This window comes from Rattus norvegicus, chromosome 4 (genome assembly GCF_036323735.1).
Source record: "Rattus norvegicus strain BN/NHsdMcwi chromosome 4, GRCr8, whole genome shotgun sequence".
NCBI classification, from domain to species: Eukaryota; Metazoa; Chordata; class Mammalia; order Rodentia; family Muridae; genus Rattus; species Rattus norvegicus.
In genome coordinates this window covers 28,675,040-28,685,798 of record NC_086022.1, presented here as the reverse complement: position 1 = coordinate 28,685,798, position 10,759 = coordinate 28,675,040, and the positions used below count along the sequence as shown (strand labels likewise).

Genomic DNA, 10,759 nt, shown 5'->3' with positions numbered 1-10,759 from the left:
ATAGGGAGAAGAGAAGATCTGCCTGGTTTTCTGGCAGTGATGGGTTGTGGGTTAACAGGGGATACCTGTTGGGATTGGAGGTGGGGATAAAACAAAGCACGGAGGGACCAAAGTTAGAAGGGGACGGTCTGTATGTGATCTACAGGAGGTATGGGCAGGGGAGAAAGGACTGCTGCTGATGTTCTGTTGCCCTGCTAGGGGTGAGAATAGTGGGTGGGATTTAGAGGGAATGGGGTGGGGGTGATGAGAGTCCTCAGTTGGCTTATCTGTTTTCCTGTCCTGCTCAGCTGTTGGGTTCTCAGGTGCCAAATGTAAAGGTAGCTTTTATTTGATGAATATAAATATCATCCATTTTGGAAGCTTAGTGCTGAGTAAGTCCACCAGTTCTAGGTCTTTCTGAACTGTGGCTGGCTGGTTCAACTCAGGTTTTTCTGGCTCAAATTCCTCACCAATCTGACTGATTCAGCTTGGTGTCTTGCTCTGCTTGGCCTCAATCTAAGTCTGGCAATTTGTTCTAATCTTCGGGCTCTTTTTTTATTTTTTAACTTCAACTTTCTCTTCTTACCTGCACTGATCCACAAGAACTCAGAAACTCAATTCCACTGCATTGTCCACACTGCACACCCTCAAACATGGCGGCTTCCCTCTACAAACTAACCTTACCTACATTGTACAAGAATAAATACGGGGAGTCCCAAACCCGCGGATCCCGGCCCGCAGCAGCTCTCTGCTCCCAGACCCCGTGGGAGAGAGACCTCACCGCCTGGTCAGGTGGGCACTCCTGAGGCTGCAGAGCGGAAGAGACCACCAACACTGCCCACCCCTGCCCACATCCCTGGCCAAAGAGGAAACTGTATACGGCCTCTGGGTTCCCGTGGGGGAGGGCCCAGGAGCGGCAGGACCCCTGCGCCTGAGACACCACTGGAACCTGAAAGGACAGACCAGATAAACAGTTCTCTACACCCAAATCCCGTGGGAGGAAGAGCTAAACCTACAGAGAGGCAGACACGCCTGGGAAACCAGAAGAGACAGCACTCTGCACACATCTCTGACACCAGAGGAAAACACCCCACGAGCAAACTTGAGCCTCGGGACCACAGGTAAGACCAACATTTCTGCTGCAAGTGAGCTGCCTGGTGAACTCCAGACACAGGCCCACAGGAACAGCTGAAGACCTGTAGATAGGAAAAACTACACGCCCGAAAGCAGAACACTCTGTTCCCATAACTGGCTGAAAGAAAACAAATGGGATCTCATGAAACTGCAAAGCTTCTGTAAGGCAAAGGACACTGTGGTTAGGACAAAACGGCAAACCAACAGATTGGGAAAAGATCTTTACCAATCCTACAACAGATAGAGGCCTTATATCCAAAATATACAAAGAACTCAAGAAGTTAGACCGCAGGGAGACCAATAACCCTTTTAAAAAATGGGGTTCAGAGCTAAACAAAGAATTCACAGCTGAGGAATGCCGAATGGCTGAGAAACACCTAAAGAAATGTTCAACATCTTTAGTCATAAGGGAAATGCAAATCAAAACAACCCTGAGATTTCACCTCACACCAGTGAGAATGGCTAAGATCAAAAACTCAGGTGATAGCAGATGCTGGCGAGGATGCAGAGAAAGAGGAACACTCCTCCATTGTTGGTGGGATTGCAGACTAGTACAACCATTCTGGAAATCAGTCTGGAGGTTCCTCAGAAAATTGGACATTGAACTGCCTGAGGATCCAGCTATACCTCTCTTGGGCATATACCCAAAAGATGCCCCAACATATAAAAAAGACACGTGCTCCACTATGTTCATCGCAGCCTTATTTATAATAGCCAGAAGCTGGAAAGAACCCAGATGCCCTTCAACAGAGGAATGGATACAGAAAATGTGGTACATCTACACAATGGAATATTACTCAGCTATCAAAAACAATGACTTTGTGAAATTTGTAGGCAAATGGTCGGAACTGGAAAATATCATCCTGAGTGAGGTAACCCAATCACAGAAAAACACACATGGTATGCACTCATTGATAAGTAGCTATTAGCCCAAATGCTTGAATTACCCTAGATGCCTAGAACAAATGAAACTCAAGACGGATGATCAAAATGTGAATGCTTCACTCCTTCTTTAAAAGGGGAACAAGAATACCCTTGGCAGGGAATAGAGAGGCAAAGATTAAAACAGACACAGAAGGAACACCCATGCAGAGCCTGCCCCACATGTGGCCCATGCATATACATCATCCAAGATGGATGAAGCAAAGAAGTGCAGGCCGACAGGAGCCGGATGTAGATCTCTCCTGAGAGACACAGCCAGAATACAGCAAACACAGAGGCGTATGCCAGCAGCAAACCACTGAATTGAGAATAGGACCCCCGTTGAAGGAATCAGAGAAAGAACTGGAAGAGCTTGAAGGGGCTCAAGACCCCATATGTACAACAATGCCAACCAACCAGAGCTTCCAGGGACTAAGCCACTACCTAAAGTCTATACATGGACTGACCCTGGACTCTGACCTCATAGGTAGCAATGAATATCCTAGTAAGAGCACCAGTGGAAGGGGAAGCCCTGGGTCCTGCTAAGACTGAACCCCCAGTGAACTAGATTGTTGGGGGGAGGGCAACAAGGGGGGGAGGATGGGGAAGGGAACACCCATAAAAAAGGGGAGGGGGGAGGGGGGAGGGGGATGTTTGCCCAGAAACCGGGAAAGAGAATAACACTGGAAATGTATATAAGAAATACTCAAGTTAATAAAAAAATAGAATAAATACATTGTATGAGAATAAACCAATGGCATGTTTGTATTCCAGCCAGAGGGATTAACGATGTGTCGTTCCAGCTAGTGATCACAGACCTAGGAATTCTTTGGGTGTGATCTCTTGCCAGAGCAAACATGTTGCTGGATTACAATTTCTTTGTTCCAGTTCAGTTCTTATCAGAACAATGTCAGATGACACTCTTATTATTTCACTCTTATGGATAAGGAAACTGAGAAGCCCAAAGTTTAAAGAAGTTGCAAAATGGCCACAATGCTACCAATCTGTAAACTAGGGAATTCAATGCTAGCAGTTCAAGCCCAGAGAGTACTCTGGCTAGGGAAGCCAGTAGGTTAACTGCAGATATACACATTCTCCTTTTCTCCAAACCCAGTGTTCCCAGTATCATGTCCAGTTTGGTAGCAGACAACTTGATGTGGCCTCTTCCTCCTCTCTGCCCTCATGTCCAGCCAATTGTGCAGATGTTCTTCTCCAGCCCTCCTTCTCACTCAAAGCTTTGTGTCATCACCCAACTCTAGCAGGCATCCCCTGAGAATACTTTCCACCCTCCCCTCTGCTCACCAAGCCTGCCAGAGAAGCAAGTAGGTCAGTTAAACAGGTAGGTTAGCCTCAGAGCTTCAATCTTCCTCTTCTCCAAATTCAAGTCTCAGTCTTATCCCCAGCTCTGTAGCAGACTACCTGCTGTTGCTTCTCCTCACGCACTGATGTTAGAGTTAGGCAGAAACAGCCTGCAGTGGCTATACCTGTCAGAATCCCAGAAGTATTTGTTAGATCAGCCTGACTCCATTTTAAGTTTAAATCTCTCTTGTTACAGGGTCAAAATAATTTCATTCTAGTCTTCAGTAAAATGTGGGTTTGACCATGTCTTGACTCATTTTCTGGAACTTTTCCATGTTCCACACCCTATACCCTGACTTGCACCATGGTAAAGTATACGTTCTGCCAAATAATTTTGAGATATTGTCCTAAATTCTCACATAACCCAAATTCCTCTGTAAATCCCCCTCTTTGAAAAATCTCATAGTCCTAGAGTTTTTGAATAAAACAAATCCAACTTTCTCCATGTTCAATGCTATTTTCTCAAACCCTGCTTTAGGGAGATAGCCCTGTTTGATAGAAAATGAAGCTTGTTTAGTTTGTCAAAAAAATGGAGTCAGTCATATCTTACCCTTGTTTGGTGGGATTAAAACATTCTTTACCAGTCAATATACAGCCACCTCATTCACATAAAAACCAGAGAGGGAAACAGAAGTCAAGAAACAAAACACCCACCATATCAGAAAAGATATTAGCACTTTGAATTACAATCTTCCTAGACTCAGATGCCTAGATGTCAGCACAAAAACACAATAACAGCCAATTTTAGAGCCCACCAACCCTACCACCATAGCCACAAAAAACAGAACATGGCTGAAGCACAAGAGAAGGATCTTAAAATTCCCTTTATGAATATAATAGAGGACTTTAAAGAGGAAATGAATAAATTCCTTGAAGGAATCTATGGAAATACAAACACACAGTGGAAGGAAATGAATAAAATAGTTCAAGACCTGAAAATGGAAGTAGGATTTAAAAAAAAATTGAAACTGAGGAAAATCTAGAAATGAAAAATTTGGGAGCTCAAACAGGAAACTCAGAGATCAACAGAACACAAGGTATGGGAAAGAGAATCTCAGACAGTGAAGACAGGACAAAAATTATGTTTGAGAAACAAAGAATATGTGTGATTAGTATAAAAATGGTACCTATTGGGCAGTGATTTTTGAACACTGGAGATGAAATCAAATGTCATCTAATTCACAAGCTGTATTTTTTTTCATTTTGTGACAGTTTTCACTATGTAAATCAGCTGGCACCAGGATGAATTCAGTCTTGAACAAGGAATCAAGGAGATAACTCAGATTTTAATGTTTATTCTAAATATATGTCTCTTAAAACAATTGCATGCATGTATGCATACTGTATAATGTTCAGCATTACTTTTCTCTTGACCGCACAACTTACACAGACATGGGTCTTCCCTGTTGTCTGTTTCAAGTGTAAAACTACTGCAGGTCAGCAGCCCAGAGCTATGCAATTAATTTTCTCAGCACTGAGAGCTTCATGCATGATTAGGTGTTTAAATGATTTTTCATTTTAAGGGTGGTACTGGTGAAGTTTTCCTATAAATTTGATTGATGGTCTAAACACATTACGCTTGGTTTTACACAGATTATATTAATGGCTGTATTTAATATAGTGAAAAGGAGATTTTATTTGTAAGCTTAAATTCTAAATACCAGTGAGAAATCCATGGATGGCACACATTGTCTTTTTGTTATATGTTTGACCATATGGTCACAAAGGCTTAACTGTTTCTGGCTAAAATCTGGGACATGAAATGAAGGTAGAGATCATAATCTCCTGTTGAGTCAGGCATAGCATTGGTAGGGACAGAATGATGTGGGTCTTGCCCCTGGGATAGGACCAGTAGGCATGGACCTGCACAAGTGTTAATGTCTGCTTTGGGCATAAGGCTTGTTTGTATAATAAGGTACTTATCTTCACATTCTACTAAGGAATGTCCTCCCTGTTAATGTTACAGACTCCGTGATATTTTTCATAAAGTATAAATCATTTATTTTCCTTCTAATTCTTTGCTCAGTACATAGATGGTTTTCTTCATCCTTTGGGTTGACAGTTTTCTCTAGGTCGCTGATGATGATGTGATGAAGCTCCGTATAGCAGTCCCTCAGGCCCAACACCATGGCCCTAAGTGCCTCATAGGCTGTGTCATCTCACTCGTGCACCAAGGCCCAGTAATCCACTACATGGGGGTCCTTGGAGACTGTGGCTACAGCATCCCCATGTTCTGAGAAGTACTTGGAGATGGTTGTCTGGAATGCTTCCACTTTGGTCTTGACAGCATTCCCTCTCTCCAGAACCGTCTCTTGAATTGCCACCCCCAAATCATTTCCATCCTCAATCTTGGGGGGGATCAGGTGCTGGATCCATGGGATTACCAGAATGCACTTCTCTTTGAGAGTCCAGACTTCTGGCTTAACCAAGGCCAGCAGGGCCAGAAGTTTCTCGTTCCCAGGGAGAAAGCCACACTTAGGGACTTCTTTCTTCTCCTGCTTGTCTGTTCCCATCTCATCATCCTTGGGTGGGGGATCTGGGATAGTGATGTCCAGAGGAGCCCAAGGGAAGAGAGGTCAGTCACACTGAGGGAATCCTCTTGCAAGAGCTCTCTCAGGGATATCATTTTCCATGGCAAGAAAGTGCAGAGAAAGTCGTCAGCCTCCTGGAAGATTTTGTCTGAAGACATCCACCTGTTTACGGGCTTCTCCACTCAAGTGAACCCCACAGGGCTTAGCCATGCTTCCCCAGTTGCCAGCTCTTGAGTCTTCAGACTCCATTATTATCAGACAGCATGAGTTGGGGAAGCAAAGTTGTGGCTAATGTTTCAGTCAAATGGTAAATGTTTGGACCTTCAGGGCAGCCCTTAAAACTGTAGAAAAATACTCCAAAAACATAAGTTCAACAATATATAATTTCTGAATTATTCAAAAATAAAGGACACAATATGCATTCTATAAGGGGTTTCATATATGTAAAGAACAGAGACAGAACTGTGAGCCAGCTAGTTTCTGCTCCATCCCTGATCACTGTATTTCTTGTAGACAGGATAAATTTTGGGTCAAAAGTTTTGTTGGTGGTTTGGGGCCCTATAGCTCCACCTGGATGCCTGCCAGGCCATAGGAAGCAGCCTCCCCAGGCTCCATATTCCCGATGCTGTGATTCACAGCTAAGAACACCCCCATTGATTCTAGGTTGCTTTTATCCAAGGTTTTCATCTCTTCCTAGAGATGCCCCTACCCCCCTCTCTGTCAGTTGGAGATTTCCATTCATTCTAATGGCCATCAGGATATATCCCTGCCTCTCCCCACACCTGGCCCTGAACCCTGCCACATGTCTCTGGATCCCTTCTCTTCCATCCAGTTCTATCCCTCAATCTACCTTCCTTGACCATTCCATTCCCCCTTCCAAGTGAGACTCAAGCATCCTCACTTATACCATCCTTCCTGCCATGTGTTTGGATCAGTGGAGTGTAGTATAGGCATCCTGTATTTTATGGCTAATATCCATCTAGAATTAAGTAGATGCCATGTCTGTCCTTTTGGGACTGAGTTACCTCATTAAGGATTATATTCTCACCACCATTTGCCTGCAAAATTTTATGAGGTCTTTGTTTTTCATAGCTGAATAGTAGTCCGTTGTATAGATGTATCACGGTTTATTTATCCATTCTTCAGTTGAAGGACATCTAGCTTGTTTCCAGTTTCTGGCTTTGCAAATAAAGCTGCTATGAGCATAGTTGAGCAAATGTGGGATGGTGGCACATCTTTCCTGTATATGCCCAGGAGTGGTATAGCTATGTCTTAAGAAGAACTATTCCCAGGTTTCTGAAAACTGCCAATTGATTTCTAGAGTGGTTGTACAAATTTGTACTCCAACCAGCAAGGGAGGAGTGTTTCTCTTGCTCCATATCCTTGCTCTTATCATTTGAGTGTTTGATCTTAGCCATTCCAAGATCAACTATGCCAACTATGTAAGATGGCATCTTAGAGATGTGTTTTCACTTCCCTGATGAATAAGAACTTTGATCAGTTTTTTAGGTACTTCTTGGGTATTTGATGAGAATTCTGATACTCTGTTTATCTCTCTGCTCCATTTTTAAATTGTTTTTTTTTTGGATTGTTGATGTTTAACTTCTTGAGATTTTTATAAATGTTGGATATTAGCCCTCTGTCAGATAAAGGGTTGGTGAAGATCCTTTCCCAATCTGTAGGCTGCCAATTTGTCCTATTGACAGTGTTCTTTGTCTTACAGTTTCATGAGGTTGTAACTGCCTTACAGTTGCATGAGTTCTTTGCAGTTTCATGGGTCCCATTTATTAATTGTTGTTCTTAGAGCCTGAGCCACTGGTGTTCTGTTCAAAAAATTATTTCCTGTATGAATACATTTAAGGGTATTTCCCACTTTCTCTTCTATGAGATTTATTATACCAAGATTTATGTTGAGGTCCTTGATCCACTATGACTTGAGTTTTGTGCAGTGTGACAAATATGGATCTTTTCTTTCTTTCTCATGTAGACATCTTGTTAGACCAGCACCATTTGTTGAAGAGGCTTTCTTTTTGCAACTGTATAGTTTGACTTCTTTATCAAAAACTCAAGTGTCCATAGAAGTGTGGGTTTATTTCTGTGTTTTTTATTTGATTCCATTATCCAATGTGTCTGTTTCTCCATATAAAGTTGAGAATCTTACTCTTTCAAGGTCTATAAAAACTGTTGAAATTTTGATGGGGAGTGCATTGGATCTATGGATTGCTTTTGGTAAGATGGCAATTTTCACTCTTTTAATCCTACCACTCTATGAGAATAAGAAATCACTCCATCATCTGATATCTTATTCAATTTCATTTTTTCAGGCACTTGAAATTCTTGTTATACAGATCTTTCATTTGCTTGAACAGACTTGTACCAAGACCTTTTGTATTATTCGCAGCTATTTGGAAGGATGGTGTTTCCCTAATTTCTTTCAGTTTATTATTTGTATAAAGGAGGAGTATTGATGTCTTTGAGTTAATTTTGTATGCAGCCAGTTTGCTGAAGGTATTTATCAGCTTTAGGAGTTCTGCAGCAAATTTTTGGTTGCTTATGTATACTATCTTAGCAATAGCAAATAACAATACTTTGCCCTTTTCTTTTCCGATGTGTAGCCCCTTGATCTCCTTTAGTTGTCTTATTGCTCTAACTAGAGCATCAAGTACCATATTGAATATATAGGAGAGGATGGGCATCCTTGTCTTGTCCCTGATTTTAGTGGCATTGCTTTAAGTTTCTCTTCACTTAGATGTTGTCTATTGGCTTGCTGTGTACTGCTTTGTTTATGTTAGGTATGTGCCTTGTATCCCTGATATCTCTAAGACTTTTAACATGAGGGGATACTCGATTTTGCCAGAGGTGTTTTCAGAATCTCATGAGAAGATCATGTGTTTTTTTTCTTTCAGTTTGTATATATGGTGAATTATGTTGATGAGTTTTTTGTATATTGAACCATCCTTGTATCCCTGACATGAAGCCTACTTGATCATGACGGATGGATGATGTTTATGATGTATTCCTGGATTTGGTTTTCAAGCAATTTGTGGAGTATTTTTTATGTCAATATTCATAAGAGAAATCTGTCTGAAATTCTTTTCCTTTGTTGACTTTTTTAGGTAAATACAAATAGCAGGGTGACTATAGCTTCATCGAATGAGTTTAGCAGTGTTACTTCTGTTCTATTTTGTGGATTGTTTGAGGAGTATTGGTATTAGCTCATCCTTGAAAGTATGGTAGAATTCTGAACTAAAACCAGTCCCAGGCTTCCTTTTTATTTATTTACTTTTTTGGTTTGAAGACTTTTAATGACTGCTTCTATTTCTTTAGGGATTATAGGGCTGTTTAAATAAGTTGGCTGATCAAATTTAACTTTGGTAAGTGGTCTAGAAAGACACTCAATCTGTAAAGATTTTCCAATTTTGTGGAGTACAGGCTTTTGAAGTAAGTTCTAATGATTCTTTGAATTACCTCAGTGTCTGTCATTATGTCTCCCTTTTCATTTCTGATTTTGGTTATTTAGATATTGTCTGTATGTGTTTTGGTTAGTTTCACTAAAGATTTGTCTATCGTGTTGATTTTCTTAAAAAAAAAACAGCTCTTGTTTGTTTTTGATTCTTTGTATTGCTTTCTTTGTTCTAATTGATTGATTTCAAACCTGATTTTAGTTATTTATTGCCTTCTTCTCATCTTTAATGTGCTTTTTTGTGTGGTTGGAATGGTAATCCCAGGATGGGTCCCACCCAGTTAAATTTACAAAGGCTGGCAGATCTTTCAATTCTTTTGCGTTGTTAAAAAGGAAAAAAAAATACTGGCTGTCCTTTTCTTTAGAGTCCCAGGACTCAGGTTATGGAATGCTGAGTAGTTGGATGGTCAAGTGGAAACCTGGAATAAATAACTGAATTGATATGTAAATAACAATGGGCTTTTGGTGTATGTACGAGAAGCTAGCAGAAAATGATAGCATTCTCTTTTACAACTTTTCTCTAGCAAAAGCTAAACTGTCTGTAGATCTTTGGAGAGTGAACACAGCTCTTCAAGAGTGTTTTCTAACATGATTTCTGACTTTAGTTGGAAATTCCATGGAGAGCTAACACAGCTCTTTTAGAATTTTTCATAACTCTTTAAAATTTTTTTCTAACAGGATTTTAGACTTGGTTGGAAGATCCAAAAAAAATTTTTAGCAGTTTTTCTAACTTGTTTGGTCAGAAAACCCATAGAGCTTTTGGAATTTTTACTAGCAGAGAAAGCTGTCTGGAGCAGAAAGCTAGCTGTTTCAACCATAGAGGTTTTAGAAGAGCAAGAAAAAGCTGTCTAGAGCACAACAGAACACACGGAGAGAAGGCACTCTGGAAAGTCCCCTCAGCAGAACATAGGCCAGCAGCTCAGACCCATGATTGGACTTTGAGTCATGTGTTTCACTAGTCCCAGACACTCCTCTCAGAACTTGGATCAAGCCAAGGCTGATCCTTGGCAATCACCAATGTTCAATGTGGATTATTAGAATGATTCATTAAATAGACATTAATGTTTTACAATTTAATAAATGTAATAATGTATAGAAAATCATTTATTAAAATCTTATAATTACCTGGAAAGGCATAATGAAGACTATTTCTAAAGATTTTCTATGTAAGCTACAAGAAAGCTGAAATCATATTTATAATCCATAGCAACCTGATAAGTCAAATCCAAACTAACTTGTTAAACATATCCTAAGACTATTTTTGCTTTTTAAAAAATTAGAATTTATTGTATTTAAAAGGGAATTAGAATCTGTGGGTCAGGTGACTATTAGTCAGTACGTTCTGTGGTTTTTCAAGAAAGTCCCCACTCCT

General features: G+C 40.7%; 1 pseudogene; it reads right to left on the bottom strand.

Moving 5' to 3' along the window:
* Positions 1–5,318: 5,318 nt before the first annotated feature.
* On the bottom strand, positions 5,319–6,134 carry Psme2-ps2 (proteasome activator subunit 2, pseudogene 2; annotated as a pseudogene).
* Between the last annotated feature and the right edge of the window lie 4,625 nt (positions 6,135–10,759).